Here is a 21,310-nt window from a genome sequence, read left to right as displayed (position 1 = left end):
TTTGTACTAGCATGACAGTTACATCCTTTATGCCTCTAAAAAGAAAAAAGAACAACAATACCTGCCAGTGGGGCTGGCTTTGAGCATCATCATGAATGGGGGAAAAAAACAGATTGTCTATGCAAAATGGGTGCGTTGGCCAAGACACCCCCACAGGCGCTGCCTGGCAATCCAGGGCTCCATTACCAAATGTCACTTCCCCTTCAAAGCACATGCTGCAGTGCAGAGAGGATACAGGCAATGTGACATTTGCTGAGCCTTCCCAAGCTAACGATGCAGCGTACGCCGCAAGCCATGCAGCGTACGCCGCAAGCCAGGCCCTCCAAGCAAAAGTCAGGCTCAATGATTTGAGCGTTAAGTGTGCTGCACAAAAAGCCCAAAGTGCAAAGATCAGCAGTATTTTTCAAACCTGTTTTGAAGATGCTTCTGAGTCTTCCCATCGCTACTCAGATACTGCCGCCTATCCTCATGACCACAGAATATTAGCTCCAGTAGCTTTTTAGCGACTCAGCTTTGCCACAGCTTCCTGCTTTTGAGCTTACCCTCTGCACTCGGCTGGCGACTTGCCAGCCCTAGCTTTCACTCAGACTCGGCTCAATCTAGCACAAGATGGGGGATGGGGGTGGCTTTCTGTATTCGGAAAAAAAAAAAAAGTCCAAACGTACCTGAAGAATACAGAACAGCTGCTGTTTCCTCTGAGTCCTCCGGGCTCCTGTTAGAGAGAATGAAGCAGTTCACAGCACAGAGTATGTTTAGGCTAGAGGTTTTTACATATTACCAATTAACCCGAAGTAGCTGACACTTCCACACACACACACACACACACACACACACACACACACACACACACACACACTTGCTCCAAACTACAAACATTGGTGATGTACCCTAGAGATCCATCTAACTTTTATAGCCTGGAAAAATCATCTGGGGAGTATCAGAGACATGCGTCTGACAAAGTGGGTATTCACCCACGAAAGCTCATGCTCCAATACTTCTGTTAGCCTATAAGGTGCCACAGGCCTCTTTGTCGCATTTGGGAGTGTGCACACTAGCATTTCCAAAGGTGTTAACCACCTCTAGTTAACCGGCAACTAGAGATCAGATCTCTAGTGAAGGCAAGCCTGGGAGTGAGTAACAAGTGGGGTGGGAGTAGGCTGGAACATAAAGGAAACTGTGGGACTGGCACTGGATGGCTATCTAACCCAAGGCCAGGTGCCTTTGATTTTGCTGCATGCGCACTGCAAAGGGGAGGGCTGGAGACAGGTCACAGCTCGGTATGCTCAGCCCGTCACCCCCAAATGAACATGCCACCTCAAGTTCAATACACACACCCCATACACACCAGTAAGAGCTCTGAATGTGGATGTTAGCGGGAGCTAGGCCACAGGCAGTGGCACAACGTGCAGCAAGCCAGCAGTGTCGACTTTCCCTTAGTGGTGTTTTCACAGGTGTTAACTGACACAAATGTACATTCTAATCCAGAGAGGACACAACTGTTTGCTCCTAGTTGTGCTTATCCCTAGGTTAGGAAGAAAGGTTAGGGTATGTCTACACAGCATTTTGGAGCGGACAGGAGCAAGCTTCCCAGCATGGGTCAACAGATGCAGGAGGGCGGGATTTGCTCAGGGGTTCTAAAAATAGCTGCCTAGACAGTGCTTGGAAGTCACAGCTGGGGCTGGAGCTGCCTCTCCCAGGCTTCAGAGTCCAAGCTTCAGCCCAAGCCACAACTTCAAAGAGCAATCTGTAGAGTGCTAGCGCAAGCAGGATGACCAGATGCCTGGATTTTATAGGGACAGTCATGATTTTGGGGGCTTTTTCTTATATAGGCTCCTATTACCCCCCACCCCCTGTCTCAATTTTTCACATTTGCTGTCTGGTCATCCTAAGTGCAAGCCCCATTAGCCCCAGTCTGTTTACCTGAGCTGGGAGGCTCCGTCCAGCTAGCTCCAAAGTGCTGTGTAGGCATACCCTTTAGGTTCTGGAAGAAACAGTTGTGTGGTGCCTACACTAGGATTTTACAGCCTTGCTAATCAACATGTGTGAAACCAGGGCTAAAAATTCAGGTGTGGATGTGCCCTTAGGGTGCTTTCCTCCGAAGCTGCGTGGCCTAGTAGACAGGATACTGGTCTGGCAGGCAGGAGAAAAGGAGTCTATTTCTGCTGCTCTGCCACTGGCCTGCTGTATGACCTTGGGCAAGACACTTCCCCACTTGTCGTCTCTCTGGTCGATCAGATTGCAAGCTCTTTGGGGCAGGGGCTCTGTTTCACTACTTGTGAGTCCAGTACTAGCACTATGGGTCCCTCAGCCTGCTTGAGACCTCTAAGTGCTACTGTTATACAAATAATGAGCCAGCTTCATCTGTGTCATAAAGCACAAAGCGAATCTATGCTGCTATCTGTCGCTTCCACACCCTTTGTCACCGCCTGACAGGTCTCAGGGTCCGAAATAGCCTGTACCTGTTGATCTACTTGGTCTGTTCCAAAGCCTAGATTTTTTTATTGGGGCTTTTGGTGAGTGTGAGGTGGGAGCATGTGCCGTCTTTTGTGTTGTCAGGGTCTCTTTGGTTTCCTCTGTGACATAGTAAGGTTTGGCTGCTGGATTTGTCTTTCTTGTATGATCTGGGGGTTTAAAGGCTCTTCAGGGGCCCTTTTTCACAGTCTTAGAAGTTGAAAGAAAACATAAAAAGGACCAGTCACCAGTGCACTGGTCGTTGCTCTCTTAAAGGACCAGTGTCACCTTGTGACAAAAACCATGTGATATAACACATCCAGGAGCCAAGGTGGAAGAAGGGTTAGAGATGGAGAGAGAGGTGAGAAGTGAGGTACCTACCTTCTTCATTGTCAGACTGACTGAATGCTTTGGTTTAGTATTTTACCAGTAGAGATGCCATGCTAGTCATATTCAAGAAAGAAGAGAGTTTTAATCTAAATGTATTGCACCACAGCCAAGATTCAGAACAGTAAGACCTACATAAGAAAATATACTGGTCATCTCCTATGAGAAGAAACCACTGGATGGAGGATGAGGGGACAACAAGAGAGCAAATCTATTAGCATAAAAATCAATGATGGGATGAACCAAACCTTTGGATCCAAACTCTGCAGCTGAATGTATTATCCCTATAATGGGGTGAAGCATCTTGGAATAATGCTGAGCAAATCCAAATGTGCATTCGTACGGGGTGTTCAGATTATAGCAATAGGCTTCGGGCTTTGAACTCAGGTCCAGAGCCAGTGGGTGGGCTTTTGGTTCAAATCAGCCACTCATATTTTTTAAATCATCCTCTGAAAGGGGGCGGGAGGGCACATTTTCAGACTTTGAAAGAAAGTCAGCTTGTTCCGTTCCTCGGCTAGAACAGTTGACTTCCTCACCTGGTAAAGAGGGTCGCAGGGGAAACAGCTAACTCATCACTTCTTTTTTTTTTCTTTTTTCTTTTTTTGTCAGTTAAAACTACAAAGAGACCCTAAAGAAGGTCTTATCCGTTCTTGTCAAACTTCAGTTGGGAACAGCAGGTAAAAGCAGCAGTTTGGTTTCTCTATTTCACCACGAGGGTGCTATAAATAGAAGCCTGTGAGTGTGGCTTTCTGGCTTTCTGAGTATATATGCTTCACACCTTCTTCTCCAGTCTTTTTTTTTTTTACACCCACATAAACATTTGCATGTCATCATACCCGCAGAGACATACATTTTCCACAACATGCACACCGAGCAAAAAAAAAAGGGGGTTACTATGTGTGTGTGTGTTTGTGTGTGCTACTAGTTTTATTCCCAAGTAAACACAGCTTCAGCAGCCCTAAAAGAGAGGCCCTTCCCATGTCTGTGAAATCACTTTGCTCTCTTGGATTTCACATCTCACCAAACATGTGTAAATGCTTCTCTGCCATGTGGCTTGGCGTTATTAATGGCGGTGCTGCTGCAGCTGCAAAGAGATGTGTAGTTTCAAAGCCCTGAAGAGCATTAAGAGGCAGGTTGACCCAGATCCTCAAAGGTATATGAGCACCTAACTCCCATTGATTTCAATAGGTGTTAAGTACCTAAATGTCATTGCGCCATTGGTCTGCAATGTTGGGAGTAAAGTGAATCCACCCCACCAGAAGGGGAGCTCCAGAACAGATTGTACCTCAGGGGCGGGGTCAGATCCCTGATATGGAAGGATGAGAGTGGGGCTACAGTTATGTGTATATTTCATCGCTCATGGCAACCTAGTTAAGTAGTGATCAGGACAGGTTATAGGTGCCTCCTGTAAGGTACTAAACACTCTGAGCTCCTGTGGACTTCAAACGATGGAAGGATCAGGCCCCTGCCTCATGTCAAGGCTGCTTCCTGTCAGAAGCTTCAAAGAGATGAAGCAAGGTGCAGCTGCTCTATTTTCTGCTCACTGTACCAGGAGGAAGTTCTGATTACTTTGCCTGTGTCAGAAAATCCAGCAACCACCCTGCAGAGCATGGCATTCTCTCAATTCTTGCAATAGTTTCATATTCTTTTTAATTTATTAGCAATTTTCATTTTTACATAACATTCATCGCATTGTGCATAGTGGGCCAAAAGTGAACCCTAAGTTTTTTCTTATGCCAAAATGCAGCCTTTCAACCAGTCATCTTCTAGTCAGGAATCTGTGGGCTGACAGATTAATAACATGGGTCCAGCAGGCTCATGTTCAGATTTAGGGCTGGTTGAAGAGGGAAAGTTTTTCAATTCTCCCTTCCCCTGTTTTGTCATAGATATTCAAATGTTTCTTGAACTTTCAAAATTCAAAAGATATTGGCCTGCTGTATAGTTGGTTCAAAATGGAGGGAAGATAGAAAAATCCAATCAAATTATTTTCTTGTTTTTTATTGACATTTGCTATCGCAATGAGGATTTTCAAAGAATTCTTGAAATTCAAAAGATGCTGCTAAGCTCCATTTAGATTGTATTATTAATTATTATTATTATTATTACTATTCTTTAACAACCTCTCCTCTTGAACTGACATGACACACCAATAGTAACTGAACCCTGCCTATGATGACAGCCTCTTGTAATGCCTTGCGCTGCTATATCCTGCCTGCACAGAAACTGAATAACAGCCTCCAAGAATTGTTTCTTTTATTGACTCACGTCCATGCACTGTGGGCAATGTATGTACCTTAGAAAAGGAAGTCTGTGTGTTAGTGAACTAGATCATGACCAAAAAACTGAAAAGGCCTATCCTAATTTGTTTGTTCATTCATTAAGCAACAACACTAACACCCTCCCTAGAGAGTAAGAAAGAAAGAAAGAAAGACCCGTATATTCTCTTACAGAAAGAAAGAAATTCAGCTGAGTTAAACCCAAAATCAGTGTTGATCAGTAAAATTAAAAGGAAGGGCTCAAATTAGGGGACTTTATCAGAGGACGCTGAGTAAACATTATCATCCCAACCAATTGCTCCGCGGAACCCTACAGAGTTAGTGGACATTGCCTGGCTGAATTTTGCCCATGATCATTCCTCTATGGAATACCATAAACAGCCAAAACATTTTATACAAGCTGCTGATTCCTGGATTTTTAAGGGTCTGTCAACACCGCAGTGAAAGCCCCACAGTACAGCTGTGGCTGGCCCAGGGCAAATGACTTGGGCTCACGGGGCTTAGGCAGAGAGATTGTAAAATTGCAGCGTAGGTGGTTTGGGCTGGAGTCTGGGCGCTGAGACCCCATAATGGGAGAGAGTCTGAGAGCCAGGGATGCAGCCCAGGCTCAAATGTCTACATTGCTCTTTTTAGCCCGAGCCCCATAAGCCTGAATCAGCTGACCACTGGGACTCTGAGATTCAGTGCCCCAGGATTTTTATTGCAGTGTTAACACATCCTAAACGACCAGCTTGGCTGATGCCAAAAGCAGGTACATGAAAAGACCCTAAGATTTAGGGTATCTCTACACCCTGTGATTGCAGCTTGTTTAGATGTGCCTGAGCTAGCTTTGATCTACATAGTTTGGGTACTGGAGCACTGAAACCCTGGGTAATCACTCAAGCAGCTAGCCCATATGGGAGCCCAGGCTGCTGCAGCTTTACTGCTCCAATACCCAAATTTACTAGATTAACGTTATCTCAGGCACGTCTACACAAGCTGCAACCTCACCCCAGGACTGCAGTGTCAACATATCCTTAGTGATATCACTAGCAGGGTGCCCAGAAATAAAATGGTGCACGGATTAGCAGCAACCAGAGATTTTGCAGAGGATAGGATGACGTTAGTAGCATCAGCGTCTTCATCAAAAGTTTCCATCATGAAAAATGTGTCTTGCAAGTGTGTTTCACATGGCATGTAACTCACTTCGATAGAACGATGCTGCTTTACAGTAGCGGAGAAGCCGGCCTGGTTGTGCAGCTTAGAAGCTAAATGTGTGAAACTTCTTGCTCTGCTGTTTTAACTTAACTGCAATGTGTTTACAAGATCAACTAAAAGAAAATTGTTGTTTGTTGCTCAATACATCCCTCGCTCTACCTTCAAAGTGTTCTGAACAGCAATCCAGGAAACAGTTCTGGGATAAACTCTGCAAGTGAGACATCTTTCAGAGTTACAGGGAGCTCAAGGCCAGAAGGAACTGTTAGTTCATCTAGTCTGGCCCCCTGTAAATTAAGGCCATTAAAACTCACCCAGATACCGCTATGTCAAGCCCAATGCCTTCAGTTAAACCAAAGCACTGCAGTCCTCAGGAAACTAAGCTGTCGTGCCACAGGCAGAGGACAGGAGAGACGGCGTGCCACCAATGCCTGAGGTGCCAGCAGAGATGATTAGGTGAGATGCCCCGATGATCCTAGCAGGTGACCCATGCCCCTTACTGCAGTGGAAGGTGAAAACCTCCCATGGTCTCCAGCTATCTGACCTGGGGGAAGATTCCTTCCTGAACCCAACTCTGGTGATCAGTCTGACCTTGTGCATGTGAGTAAAAGCCACCAGCCAAGCATGTAAGAAAGGGGATTCCTTGTATTGCTTCACAGAACTGATGTACCCACCCAGTGTCCCATAAATACATACTGGGAGGTAAATCCAGAACCTGTCTATCAAGGCTCTCCAACCATTTTGAAATTCAACCTCTCTAGCATTTCTGTGAGGTAAGTAAGTAACAGTGGGAAGAGGAGTTTCCTGTAAGTGGGGGAAGTGGAGGTAAGTACAGAGACTCAGCAACAGTGGTGGTGGGGGGCAGCACAGCTGGCTCCAGGATAGGAAGGAGGCTCACAGGAGTCCCTAAGTATTCCCAGCTCATTCCAGCACCTCCAGGTCCTCCTGCCTGCTCCTCAGCCCAATCCTGGGCTCTGCAGTAGCTGCTCTGGCCCCTCTGGGTCCTGCTCTCTCCTCTGACCCCTTCCCCATACACATGTGGAGCCCCCTACAATATTTCCACTAGTCCCCTTGTCCCCCCAGGTTCACTGCCCCTGGTTTACATAGTGGTAAACTGAGTCACAGAAAGGTGACACAACTCGTCCTACATCACACCATGAGACAATCAGGAGTAGAACCCAAAAGTCCTGGCTCCCAGCCCCTCATCCAAGTGCTAACAATACTAGCTATACTAAAATTAAGTATAATTACATCATTTCTTTATGGCCTCCAAAGTCCTTGTCTTTTAAGAAAAAAAAGGGGGCATCTCAATAATGTATTATTTAAACACCCAAAGCATTCACAGGCGACCCATCCAGAATAATGGAAACACACAAGCATGCACCACAAACCAGCACTCATGCATACAATACAAAGCAGCAGGCACGCACGTTACACAAGAATTCATGAAGCAGTTCTTGGGGGCCAAGAGGAAAGGGACCCCCAAGAACTACCTGAGAGGGAAGCTGGGTTTAGAGAGGTTTTTTTTCCCAGGGGCCAAGAGGAAAGGGGCATTTGGGAGGGAGATTGGGCTGGGAAATAATGTCAGCGTAGGTGGGTGTACTGATTATGTTGGAGCCGTGTTTCTCAGGAGCCTGGAAGACGAGCAAGAGGACAACTGAGGTGCAGTCATGGTGCTGGAGGGCTTGGGAGAGAAGCAGTAGCTGGGAGGGGATGACTGGGCTGGAGCCATGGTCCTCCGGCACCTGGGAGAGAAGCCACAGATGGGAGGGGATGTTTGGGCTCATGCCATCGCTTTCTGGGGTGTGGGAAAGAAGCTGCAGGTGGAGAAAGGATAATTGGATTGCAGCTGGGGTTCTTGAGGGTGTGGAAGAGCAGCGGCAGCTGAGAGGAACAGAGTGAGTTGGAGCCATGTTTCTTGGGGTCTGGGAGAGATACAGCAGCAACTGGGGAGGGTGGAGTCATGGTTCTGAAAGCCTTGGAGAGCAGCAGGAGGTGGGAGGATGGAATAGGGTGGAGCTGTGGATTTCAGAGACATAGGAAAGAAGTGGCAGCTGAGGGGAGTTAATTGGGCTGGAGTTTGTTCCCAGGGATGGGGGAGAGAAGGAGAAGTTTGAGGGGCTTATTGGGGTTTTCCTTCATTGAGGTTCCATCTAGGAACTGGAGCATGAAGGTTCTGAGAATAGAGGTTGTTCTCTCAGCATCTCTGGCCTCGGTGGAAATAGGAGACACCAAACATTTCCAGACCCACTGGCAGACCCAGGAGGTTCAGTCATTTTGGATAAGCCTCCAGGTTTCTGAGGCCTCATCCAAACCTCCGAACCTCAGGTTCTGCCACACAACAACCTGCCAAAATGGATCATGTTTCTTAGTTATTAAAGAGTGTGGGACTTTTTCAGCTTTGTAGCATAGATCAAAAAATCATAGACTCATAGGACTGGAAGGGATCTCCGGCGGTCTTCAAGTCCAGTCCCCTGCACTCATAGCTGGACTAAGGATTATCTAGACCATCTCTGACAGGTGTTTGTCTAACCTGTTCTTAAAAATGCTTAATGATGGAGATTCCAAAACCTCCCTAGGCAATTTATTCCAGGGTTTAACCACCCTGAGAATTAGGCAGTTTTTCCTAATGTCCAACCTAAACTGCCCTTGCTCCAATTTAAGGCTATTGTTCCTTGTCCTATTCTCAGAGGTTAAAGAAAACAATTTTACTCCCTTATCCCTGCAACAACCTTTTATGTACTTGAAAACTGTTATCATGTCCCCTCTCAGTCTTCTCTTCTCCAGGCTAAACAAACCCAACTTTTTCAATCTTCCCTCATAGGTCATGTTTTCTAGACCTTTAATCATTTTTTTTTTGCTCTTCTCTGGACTTTCTCCAATTTCTCCACATCTTTCCTGAAATGTGGCACCCAGAACTGGACACAATGCTTCAGCTGAGGCCTAATTATGAGCATTGCAGTATCTCCTCCCTGAGGAGTTCACAGCCTGGCCTAAGCAAATGGAATACAAATTATAAATGACCAGATGCAAAATGCAAAATTGGAAGCAGAAAGCAATGTAAAGTAGATTAGCATCAAAAAATGGGGTGTAAAGAAGGTGGGGGGCTTTAAAGAGGGCGTTGGAAGAAGGGAGTCTCCTGAACCCGATCCAAAGCCCACTGAAGTCAGTGGGATTTTCCGCTGACTTCAGTAAGCTTTAGATCAAGCCTCCAACGCAGAAGAATAAGGAAGCAAATCCAAGTGGAGGGACTGGCATATGGAGTAGAATACAAATGGGAGGGGATTCAGGGCCACATAAGGAATGAGAGATAGATATCATCACAAGCAGGGTTGGTGAGAGCCTTGAAGCTGATGTGGAGGACCTTGAACTATATGAAAAACAAGAGGAAGCCAGTGAAGGGATTTGAAGAAAATGTTGTTGTGGTCAGAGCAGCAGGTGAGGAAGGCAATTTTAGTAGCAGTGTTTTGGGCAGAGAGATGAGAAGCAAGGAAGTCAGAAGAGAAGAGGGTGTAGCAGTCAGTGCTAGGAATGACTAATACGTACAGCAGTTAAAATATGATGGTATGGGTTGTCTTTGTTGTAAATTCAATTGCACTCCCAACATAAAGCAGTTACTTCTCCCACAACACACCAGAAACCCTCCTTCCTAAAAATGTTGTCCAGAGGTTTCAGTAGGCAAGAGGGAACACGTATGTCTCAATGAAAAAACATCCTGAACCTTTGTTTTTTGTTTTTGTTTTTGTTTTTTTGAGGTAAGAAATTTAATTTTTGCTATTGTTTTTGCACATCTCTGCACTTCCATTTCTAGTCCTGGCCAGAGAAAGGAAATACCAAAATACCAGGAGAAAAGTGAATCTTGTGGTATTTCTACCCCCCCTTAATAAAGTAAGTGATGCAAATTCCACAAGGTTCCCAGCATTATATCCAGATCAAACGTGTTCATGTACAATATTAAAAATCCTGACTTTCCTTCTATGCTCAACTGGCCTGCAACCTTGCATCTCTCGACAAATCTGTGTATGTTTAATCTCACAAGGCAAACAAGTCTTCCCAATTCTCTTCTCACTAGCCATAGTGTAAATCAGGAGTAAGTCCACTGATGTCAGTGGAGTTACACAGGTGTAACGCCAGAATAAAATGAGAAGACCATACTGGGTGCTTTTTATGGATTGTTTTTGTACAGCAAAACAAACATTTTTGAAAACTGGAATATTTGCTAGAGAGAACTATGGGGAAAACTGGCAACTTCTTATTTCTGGTCTTGGTGTCATGTGTTCTTTATCTGTAAATGTAGAAATCTGATCCAGGATTGAAAGTCTTATAATCTTATGCAAATTGGCTATTGTCAGGTTGCAGAAAGTTACTAGAAGAGATATGGAGCTTTCTTCCTTATCATCTTTATCTGGTACCTGCTCAGAAGATAGCAGATTCATTTGTAATGCCCAGAGTCATTGGTTTTGCATAGGTGTAATCCAGGAAAGAATTAGTTACCCTTATGTTTTTGTCATGTTGAAATTCTGTTTATGCAGGTTTATTTACATGGTACCATGTATGTCTTAATTGCTGATGTGTCTTTCCCTTTATATTGAATTGCATTACAGGACACGTATATTCCAAGATTATGGCTGTATTTCTGGTCTGTGTTTTCTTTTTTTTATCAGTAACTAGCAATAAAGGAACCATGGAACCAATTAACAAAGGATTTTTATGAGACTGCAAGAGTGCAAGCCAGAAATAAAATTATAATTTGCACCTGCTATCTGAAGATCTCTGTATGCAGGAAGCAAACATGACGAAATGAATACTCACACCCCCTCTGTGTAGTAGTTGGGTATCACTATCCCACTGTCACTGATGCGGAAACTGAGGCATAGACAGTGCCATTGTGGGGAGACCCCACGAAGCCCCTCTTTGAGAGAGCCCCCAAACCCATGGAATTTGAGTGAGTGGTGGAAGGGCCAAACTTGAGTGGTGATGCAATCCTCTGTGCCGATTCACCCAGACAGGGAGCTGGGCCCAGCCCACAGGACAGAAGCCACTGTTGTGGGATGAGTGTGGGGCAGGCTCGCTCTCCAACACTCCTTGGGTCTCTTTCATCCCTGTGGTAATTCTTTTGGAAGGGTGGAGAGCCTCCTTTTCAGATTTTGTTCTGTGCAGCCCCGGGTATAGAGAGATTAAGTGAACTACCCACACAACATCTATGCTGGCAGGGAAAAAAAACAAACAGATCTACTGACTCCCAGGATTGCTTTGTCACATGTCCATCCTTCTCCTCACACCCTTTTTAAGAGGATGGGTTGTCACTGCAAGTGCATGTTGTTGAAGATGCAGTAACTTTTCAAGCATCAGAAATATCCACAGTGGTAGTTTGTGGCAGGACAATTCTAATATTCAATCTCTGCTAATGCAAGCAGTTCACATTCCCCACTGGTGGAAGATTCATCTTTTGGTAGATTACCTTGGAAAGGTACATGGTCTGTTATTATACAGAATGCTGCAGTGTGTCTCCTTAGCAGACCAGTCCTCCATTCCTCTGGCTTCCAGGGAAATATCGGATCTATTTCAAGGTCACAATCCTTATCTTCAAGTCTATACAGCCAAAAAAAAAAAAAACACAGCAAGTCTCAGACTCAGGCTCACACTATGGTGCTGAAAGCAGCTATGTAGATGTTCCAGCTCAGATTGGAGCTCAGGCTATGAAGCCTGGGTAGAAGAGTGGGTTTCTGTAGACCCAGGCTCTGCAACTCGCTACCAGAGTTTTTCTTTTGTTTTTTCTTTTTTGCTGTGGAGATGTATCCTCTGTGGCCTTGGCCTACAATATCTAAATCATCTAAGCTGCCTGAGATGAAGACCGTAATTGACAACTCCAGCCCTCAGACACAATGCAACTTTCTACCATAAGGGTAAAGCTCGTCTGGACAGGAATTGGAGCTTTCTTGGGGGCTGGTGTAAGACCGTGGAATGAACTTCCCTGAAAACTAAGGACCATTTCAAACCTTACCTCCTTCCACTCCAAGTGCAAGGTACATTTCTTTGACTTGTCTTCTCTGACCTAAATACAGAGCAGTGTGCATATTTAAAACACAAACAAACCAACCCAAATAAAAACCCTACCATAACAAAACATTCCACTGCACACACAATTGTCTCCCTGGGGCGAGGATGAGAGAGAGAAAGAACTGCACATGACACTACTGGAAGGCACTTTAAAACTATGGTGATGAGGGTGGAATGAGAATCAATATAGAAAAGAATTCTTATGTAGCTATCCATGCCCGTATCTGAAATATGCCTGGGACAAAATCTACTGAAAATCAGTCTAAAGCCACATCCTTCCATTACACTTTTAACAATATATTATGCAGCTAACATATGGTGTACCATTCTCCCCTGGCAGACTGGCTGCAGGGAAGGAAGGGTGTCTATGTGAGTTTATCCAGCTTCAGAATGGAGTTTAATGAGGTAGCAAAACCCTTAACTCACAACTGAAGCATCCATTAGCAGGTTACATTTTCACAGCATCGAGGCAATACATTTCATATCATTTTCCAAATCCCATTTAACATAAACCATTTATTTTTTCTACTTTTCCCACAAGGGCTTTAATGCAGGTTTTGGACACCTTTCAGAAGGCTCGTGTGATGTAATGCGTCCGAGAGACATAACAATACATGTGGAGTTTGGGAAATCTTTTCTAACACGAATAAAAAATAACAGCTTTTTTCAAAAGACACTTTTTTAACTAGGTGGCAAGGATTCCTCACCCCCATCCCCCACTGGTGCTAGATCTTCAAATAGAGTCTAATGCTCAACCAAATGGCCAAAATGGGTGGTCGTATGGTTAAAGGAGTGGTGTAGAACTCAGAAGATCTGGGTCCAGTTCCTAGCTCCATCGACCTTCATGAATTTTGTTTCAGTTCCCCACTTACAAAATGAAGCTATGGGTGTGTTCTCTATTCCCGTCCTGCATTTCTCGTCCATTTAGCTTGTAAGCTCTTTGGGTCAGGAACTGGCTCTGACTATGTGTATGTACAGCACCTAGTGCCATGGGGGCCTGATCTCAGTTGGGGTGTCTAGCTGCTATTTTAATACAAATAATAATCATCCTAAAAAGGGCTAAGCACATGCAACTCCCACTGATTCCAGGAAGAGTATAAGTGGGTAGAAGTGCATCTCTGTGAATCAGGCCCATAGAAGGGCAATATCTGGAGATCCCAGAGATCTGTACTGGGCAATTGCCCCCTGTCCTGAGGGCTAGGGCGTTGCAAGTTTCTATTCTGTCACCTCTCATGTTCAACATGCGTGTGAGGCTGCTGTAGTTTCAGCTGATTAAGGACTGAGCCCAGCCTGTTGCAATATTGTTACAAACTCTTTGCAAATCGTTCCCAAGCCAATCCTGATCTGACCCATCCTATCTCGTGTTCATAAGTGTTAACGATTTGCAGCCTATTGGGCTTGTTTGCAAACTGTTCACTTTGACCGTTCACTGTTTTTTATTGGCAGCATGTGAATGATCACCTATGGCCCGTGGCATTGCTTCCGCTCTAGGGTATGTCGGTACTGCATTCGGACGTGTGACCGCAGCGTATAGGCATACCCAGTCACACTGGCTGTAGTCTAGCTAGTGCAGCAAGAAATAGCAGTGAAGACATACATGGCAGCACAGGCTGTACAAGCCCACCAGGAACCCTGCATCTGTACCCACATTCCTGGGCCATGCAGGGGCCTGGGATGATACATTTTCACTGTTGTTTTTAGTGGTGCTAGCTAGAATAAAGCTAGTTGGGGTGCACCTGCCCAAGCTGCAATCACACACCCCTTTCACTAGGTGACTGAAACTTTTTTTAAACAGCATGACAAATGGACATTTCCTTCATACATTTTCCAACTGAGTATCCACTTAGTAAACTTCTGGGATTTGCAAACATTTGCATGACTAAAAGGGACACTGCCTGAAAACTCATGAACGGTTAAGAATGAGAAAGATTCTGCCACCCTCACCCATGGTTTAGTAGTAGTTTACTCCATGAGCAAGCCACAGATCCTCAAAGATGTTTAGGCACCTAACTCCGCTTGATTTCAGTGGGAGTTAGGTGAAATCAAGGGGTGTTGGGTGCCTAAGTACCTATGAATATCTGGTTCTAAGTCCCATTTATGATAAAGAGGCCACTTGAGAACCACTCAGACTGACTGGGAGGTATCAGAATCTGGCCCAGTGTGAATCCGTGAATAACAAAGGAGCAAACCCACCATTATCATGAATGAAAATATTTGTGAACCTATGCTAGTGCCATTCATCCAATTCTAAGTGGGAGTAAAAACCTCAGGATTTGACCTGCTGTCATTTAATATGTTATGAAATCCAACTCTGTACAGAAATGGAAGATGTAATGTTGACGGAAACATTGGGAAAACAATTATATTGGCTTTCCCAAAAAGAAAATAATTGGACCATTAACCAAAAAGTGAATAAACCATATTTGACAAGAAAGACAGAGCCATTTGGCTAGAGAAAGATGTATTTAAAAAACCAAAAAAAACCAAAACAAAACAAAAAACCTTTTCAAGTATTTGTTTTTTCTTTGAAAACTTGATAGCAATTTCAATTGCATGTGTCTACATGGCAGATGGGCCAAGATAAATTGTAGTAATTCTCATATAATATTGTAAAATCAACTTCCAAGAGAATGTCTGATACCCATTAAATCCCAAAAGTTCACTAAATAAAAGCCACCACCTACCATTTGCTTACTTAGATTGTGTCTGCATAGGCTCACACTCTATGAGTATTTGCAGGGTGTAGAACCAAAGAGGCAGAAGAACTGGTCAGGATGTTTCAAGGGGACATGACTACCAATGATGCTCTCTCTCAGGCCAACAGATGTTGTGTGAAGATGCTGAGGGGTGCAGGACTTTCATCCATTTGTCTGCTCTGACTCTGCCATCATCACATGAGGTTAGGTTGGGTAACTACATCTCTTAGCAGCCCCAGTGCACCTTTTGCAACCCCCAGCTCCATCGGCCAAGGTATCTTTTGGGTGAGATCCCGTCTGTTTGTCCCTTGTCTTGGAAATGGCTGGTTCAGGGAGGGTGATATAGCAGAGTTAGCATGAAGTTGTGTGTGAAGAGGGCATTAGGGAGGGTTCCATGTTCCCATGAATGAGAGATCTTATGTTCATCCCTGGAGGGGTCTACAGAAGGCTGCAGCCCTGGGAGATCTGTGACAGATCATCTGTCCCTTTAATGGGTTCCACTTGGATGTGGCTGAGAGGATGCAAGTGAGGTGCTGGCAGTTGTCCATGTGCAATGATGTCTTGAGGAGGGAGGAAAGATAGAGGGGTCTATCCTGATAATGGGAGAACATGACAGTATGGGAGTAGGGGGGCCGCTGACAGCAACCAAAAAAAAACAATTGGTCAGGATTCCCCTTTGCTATGATTTAGCTCAGCAGGTCGACCTAAGCAAGCTGCAGCAATGAAGCCCAGAGGAACAAGGACTCTTCCCCGAAATTATTGTTTCAGGGAAGATCAGTTGGCAAAAAGATCATAACCATCCATGATCGCCCCTGATCTCATACCCATTACTGAGACCTCACTGAATGATGCGGCTGCCTTAGTTTTGGCCCAGCTCATCTCCCTTGTGTTCTCTACATTTCATTAGCCCAGTGAAGGTCATTAAGATGTGATTATATTCACCCACGAAGATGCTGTGATTATATTCATCAGATCATTGAGGCACAGGATGCTCCACTCAGATTAGCAGTTGTTTGAGCACATTTTGTCTCTTGTGGCAACATTCTTTTTAGGATGAAGGTGGAGTGCAGGCCACCTCCATACTGAAGTGGAACTCTTATTGGTATCTAGGAACTGGAGTCTGGTTTGTGTCATGTATGGTGCCAAGAAAGGCTCAGTTGGTTCAACAACAGTCTTTGCCTTCAGAGCATGACCAAGAGTTTGCAAGTCTGCATCTTTCTTGAACTGTCAATGTCCTGTCCCCATGGAATGTCCATGGTGTTATTTACTGGTTTCTTCTAGCTGGCTTTGATCCTTCATCAGGCAACTCTCTGGGACAAAACTGGCATAAAATAGGAGTGAATCTGGCCTTTCTGATGTATCTTTAAAACTGTAGGATTATTCTGAGATAATTTGGAGGTACAGACACCTAAGAAGATGATTCTGTGAGACTTATACCTCCATGTGTCTCAGACTTCAGGAGACTACGAACTCCATGGATATGTGGAGTGGCTATAGGGAATACACATGGACTTGATGTTGTTTGAGGATTAGAGTTGGAATTTAACAAGGTGATATCAGTTCTTTTGCCGTAGACTGTTAACTTGTGCAGACACGAACTGAAAGAATCCAGGTTTCTCAGAAGTGCTGCTATGACTCCAAATTGATCCTAATGCATGGTGAGTGAGCTTTTCCCTCCGTACTATTTCTCTACTGTTTTAGTGCGTCAGCATAATTGTTACTGTCCAGTGGCATTGACTAAATGCCTCTGAAGCACCCTTATTATGTAAAAGTTCATGGATGATTAAATGTTTCCTTTCCCACAGCCTGTCCCATCTCCTGCAGCCATGGATACAATGTGAAGAGAGAGGAACCCCACCATTGGCCATGGCAGGATGAAGCCCTAATGGGGGCGGGGGTGCAATATGCTTTCAGGCCAATTATTAGAGTTGGCCAGTCTATTTGCAATGAACAATTAATCTTAAGAATTCTGCCCCTCTTCTGTTCTCCTATTGTCCGTGACCATCTTCTGCTGCTCCTTCTTCGTCTTCTTTTTGAACATTTTATGTGAATAAATCTTAGCCTATGGATCACACTAGAACCATCTACAGTGAGTATTCATCACTATTCATTCACCAAAGTAGTTGTTTTTCCTCCCTAAGTGGATGCCTGTAAATATAGTACAGTAGCTTCAGACACAACTACATGTACACTTGCAGACAGGTGCACTGGGGCAGGGATGTCCATGTCTGAACACAAACATGCATATTAAAGCCATTTCCAGCAAACATTTACCCCAGATATTAATCACTTCAAATCATCACTTCTCCAAAGGATGGTGTGGTTTAGTGACTCAGGAACTCTACGTTCATATCCTGCTACAGACTTCCTGTGTGATATTGGGCAAGTCCCTTAATCTCTGTTTTGTCTCTTTAGACTGGAAATTCTGCAGGGCAGGATCTGTTTCTTACTTTGTGTCGGTACAGAGCCTGATACAATGGGGACTCTGCTCTCAGCTGGCATCTCTAGGTGCTACAGTAATGTGAATAATTATTATTAATAATAATAATTGTGTGAATATATCCACATCTTCCTGAATGTCTGTGAACACTGGAGGGGAAAGGAGGGTTTACAAATACTATTCATTGCTTTAATTCTCATGAATGAGCATAGGTACTTTTTGTAGTATTCACCCAGCTCTCCCAAACATTAAGAGTCACTAACAGACAGTTCCCATTGGGGTTAAATGACAAAATCCTGTTGATTTTAGAGGGACCAGTATTTTTTTCCTCATGGATCGCTTGCGATGGAGGCCCACCAATTTTTTTTTTAAATCTTTTCCATAATGAGGATGAAGAATGGTCAAGTGGAACAGCCTCCAGTTCAAAGATTTATAACTATTAAGCCTAGGAGGGACCATTATGGTCATCTAGTTTGACCTGACACATAATGCAAGCCATAGAATTCTGTCCAGCAATTTCTGCATCAGGACTATAACTTCTGGTAGGGCTAGAGCATATCTTTTAGAAAGAGACGTCCAGGCTTTGTCACTGGCAGTCTGGTGGTTCCCATCCCCCGGTCGGCCTTTAGCAGATTAAGCAATTGAATATGAGCCTAAATCCAGGGGTAGGCTTCAACTGATGACCATCTAGCTCAGAGGTGAGAGTACTCCTCACCTGAGCCAGACACACACACACCCCACACTTGCATTCTGACATCTCCATCAATACGAAAGGGCCTCATTGATAGGGTGAAAAGCAACTCTTAAGGATGTTTAATTTAAAACACACATGCCATCCTCCTATCCCTTTGAGGAGATCCTGTGAGATAATTTAAAGACTCCTTCTTATACAAACACCACCATCATTTCCCCTTAGTAACAATAAAAGTACAGTCAAGCTAAGTAAACAATCCCCTTCGGAGCTGTGTCGAAGCAGGAAGGTTCTCTATTCCTCCAGTGCGGGCTGCAAAACCTTTGAATTATTGTTTGTATTAATAACAGCACTGACTGTAACAAAAGACAAGAACAGGAACTTCCTCAACAAACTTATTAAACGTCGGTAACGAGTGAGTCAATGTTGCTGACGTCGAATGGGCGGCGGGTTGACAAGAGTGGAAAATAGTGAAGCCAAATCTTCAGCTGCTGTAGTTCCGCTAAAGTAAAATAGAAGCTTTGCTGATTTACAACAGTGGGGGGGGGGGATCCCGAGCAGTAATGACATTTTGGGCTTAGTGCCCTTCATCCAAGATCTCAAAGTGCTTTACTCCTATTTGTTAACCTCACATTGTCCAGGGTATTATTGCACCCATGAACATATTGGAAAACTGAGGCCCAGGGAGGGTAAATAATGAAGCCAAAGTCACACAGTGGCAGAGCTGGGAAAAAAAACCGAAGTGTCCTGACTCTCAGTTCCCTGCTGTAAGTACTAGATCAAATTTCCTCTCCCTCCCTAAGACATTTACTTTGCAGCTGCACAATCTCTAATTCTTTTCCCTCTTTCCCTTATTTCCCCCCCTGCGTTCCACCCCCAATGAAACCTCACCTCAGCATCCTTCTATCTGAAGAGGAGCTCAAGGGTCTTTCAAAGCCCAGCAATGGCAAACTATAATCAACTGCTGAGTAATGCAAAGCATGCCACCCCCTATGTCACCAGGTGCCAACTGCATGGACTCTTCAGCCCTGACTAGACCAAGAAACTAGAGAGTAGGTCTGGGTTAGCCAGAGGGGATCGCTACCACCAGCCCTTTACTCTTCCAAATCAAAATTAATCTGCCACGGCTTAGCGAGACCATTATGGTTCTCAAGTAAGTTCCTGGTAAAACATATTTTTCATTTCAGCAAATATATAGTGCCATCATGGTTGTTATTTTTCTCCAATTCCCCATCTTCTTGCTGCCTTCAGCCAGGGCCACCGGAAGAAAAATTTTCAGGCCCCCTGGCAAGGGCAGATCAGCTAAACAGGGCCGACGAAGCCGGGGAAGCCAGGCCCTGGGCCCCTTCCGGACCGCCGGGCCCCAGTAATTTGTACCGGCTTCCCCCCCTCTCTTCAGCCCTGCCTTCAGCCCAAAGGGCAGGACTCACTTGAAAGTCAATTAGGAGAGATCTCCAAGGTACTGCCACCCACAGGTGACAGCGTTCATGACTCAAGGAGTGGTACTCTCTCCTCTGCCAGTGTAGAACCAATGGCACAACACAGTGTGGGGGAGGAGGGGTGCTGCCACTCGAGGTGCTGTCATTCCAATTAAAAGCAGAATCAAGGTTAGCACCCTCTGATTCTCAACTGGCCTGAGAGAATTAGGAGGCCGTCTTCTGCTGAAAGTCAATAGGAGATGGAGTTAGTGGCCCACCTTGCACTGACTGTCAATGAGAGGTGGATGCCTTACTCTCCTTTGGGATTTTTGCAAAGGTAGGAGTGTCCTGGTGTCCAGACTAAAATCCATCTGGATACTTTCCTTTCTGCCCACCTAAATTCCTCCTGCTCTTGTGCATTGTTGCAGTGCTTTGTTAAACATCTGCCATGTTCAGCCCGAGTTGGCTGCATTTCAGCAGTGGGCAGAGTCCAAGATACAGTTTGTAAAACTCCCTTGTTACATTTGGAAAGTGATTTGAGATGCTGCTGGTTAAAAGGGAATATATAAAGGAGAGATGATTTGCCTTTGAACACTAGTACAGCAGTTTTCAACCAGGAGTCTGCAACCTGCTGGGGGGGGGCTGCAAACAGGTTTCAAGGGGCCATGGCATCCTGCAACTACAGCCCCACGCCCAGAGCCCCCGCGCTCCAAACCCCAGCACCCCCCACAGGGCAGAAGTCAGGAGCAGATCTGAACAGACCTCTGAGCCTCATCATTCCCTGTAGGGCTAAAGCCCACATCCCCAAATCCTGGCATCCCCCACAGATCTAAACCTGGAGCCCTGGTGCCCCTGGGAGGCAGAAGCCTTGAGCCCCCTCCTTCACCCAGACCCGGGAGCCCCCTCACTTCGCAGCTGAAGCCCTGACCACCCACCATCCACCCAGTGGCTGAATTCCAAAGCCTTGTAGGACTAAAACCCTGAGCCCGATCCCACCTACCCACCCACCCACTCCCACACACACACACACGGTGGCTGAAGCCAGGAACCCCAAGACCCCTCTGCTTCACCCTGGAGTTTTTATAGTATGTTGTGGGGGGGCTCAGAAAGAAAAAGATTGAGAACCCCTGCACTAGTAGATGGCCTTGTGATTAAAACACTGCATTAGCTCTCAGGAAAGTATGTTCTGTTTGACTTAGGCATGTCACTTTATCTCTGTGTACCTCAGTTCCCCTTCTGTAGAATGGGAATAAGAACCCATTGTCTATTTAGACTGTAAACTCCATGGGACAGGGATCTTTCTTACTATGTGTTTGTATAGCACCTACCATGATGGGTTCCTCATATTGATTGAAGTTTCTCTGTCCTACTATACTATAACTAATAACAGTTATAGAAAGAAGTGGGGTCTGTCACTAAAAACCCCAACATGATTTAACACAGTTTACATAGAAACTGTTGTGATTTGTGTCCCAAGCGCAAACTCCCTCCCCCACCACTTTCCTAGCAATAGCACACGGATGGGCTGCCTAGCTTTAACTTTAAACAGTCTGGGTTCCAGCTGATGGTTCTGTTATGCTATTTGATAAACAAACCACAGTAAACCCCTATAACTTGACAGCAAAGCCAAAAAAACCCTAGTGCTTCTCCATCTCTTCCCTGGGATTTGCTCCTACTGAGGGCTAAGAACCATCTAA

Source organism: Gopherus flavomarginatus, chromosome 1 (assembly GCF_025201925.1).
Source record: "Gopherus flavomarginatus isolate rGopFla2 chromosome 1, rGopFla2.mat.asm, whole genome shotgun sequence".
Taxonomy (NCBI): Eukaryota; Metazoa; Chordata; order Testudines; family Testudinidae; genus Gopherus; species Gopherus flavomarginatus.
Note: the sequence above shows the minus strand (reverse complement) of the source record.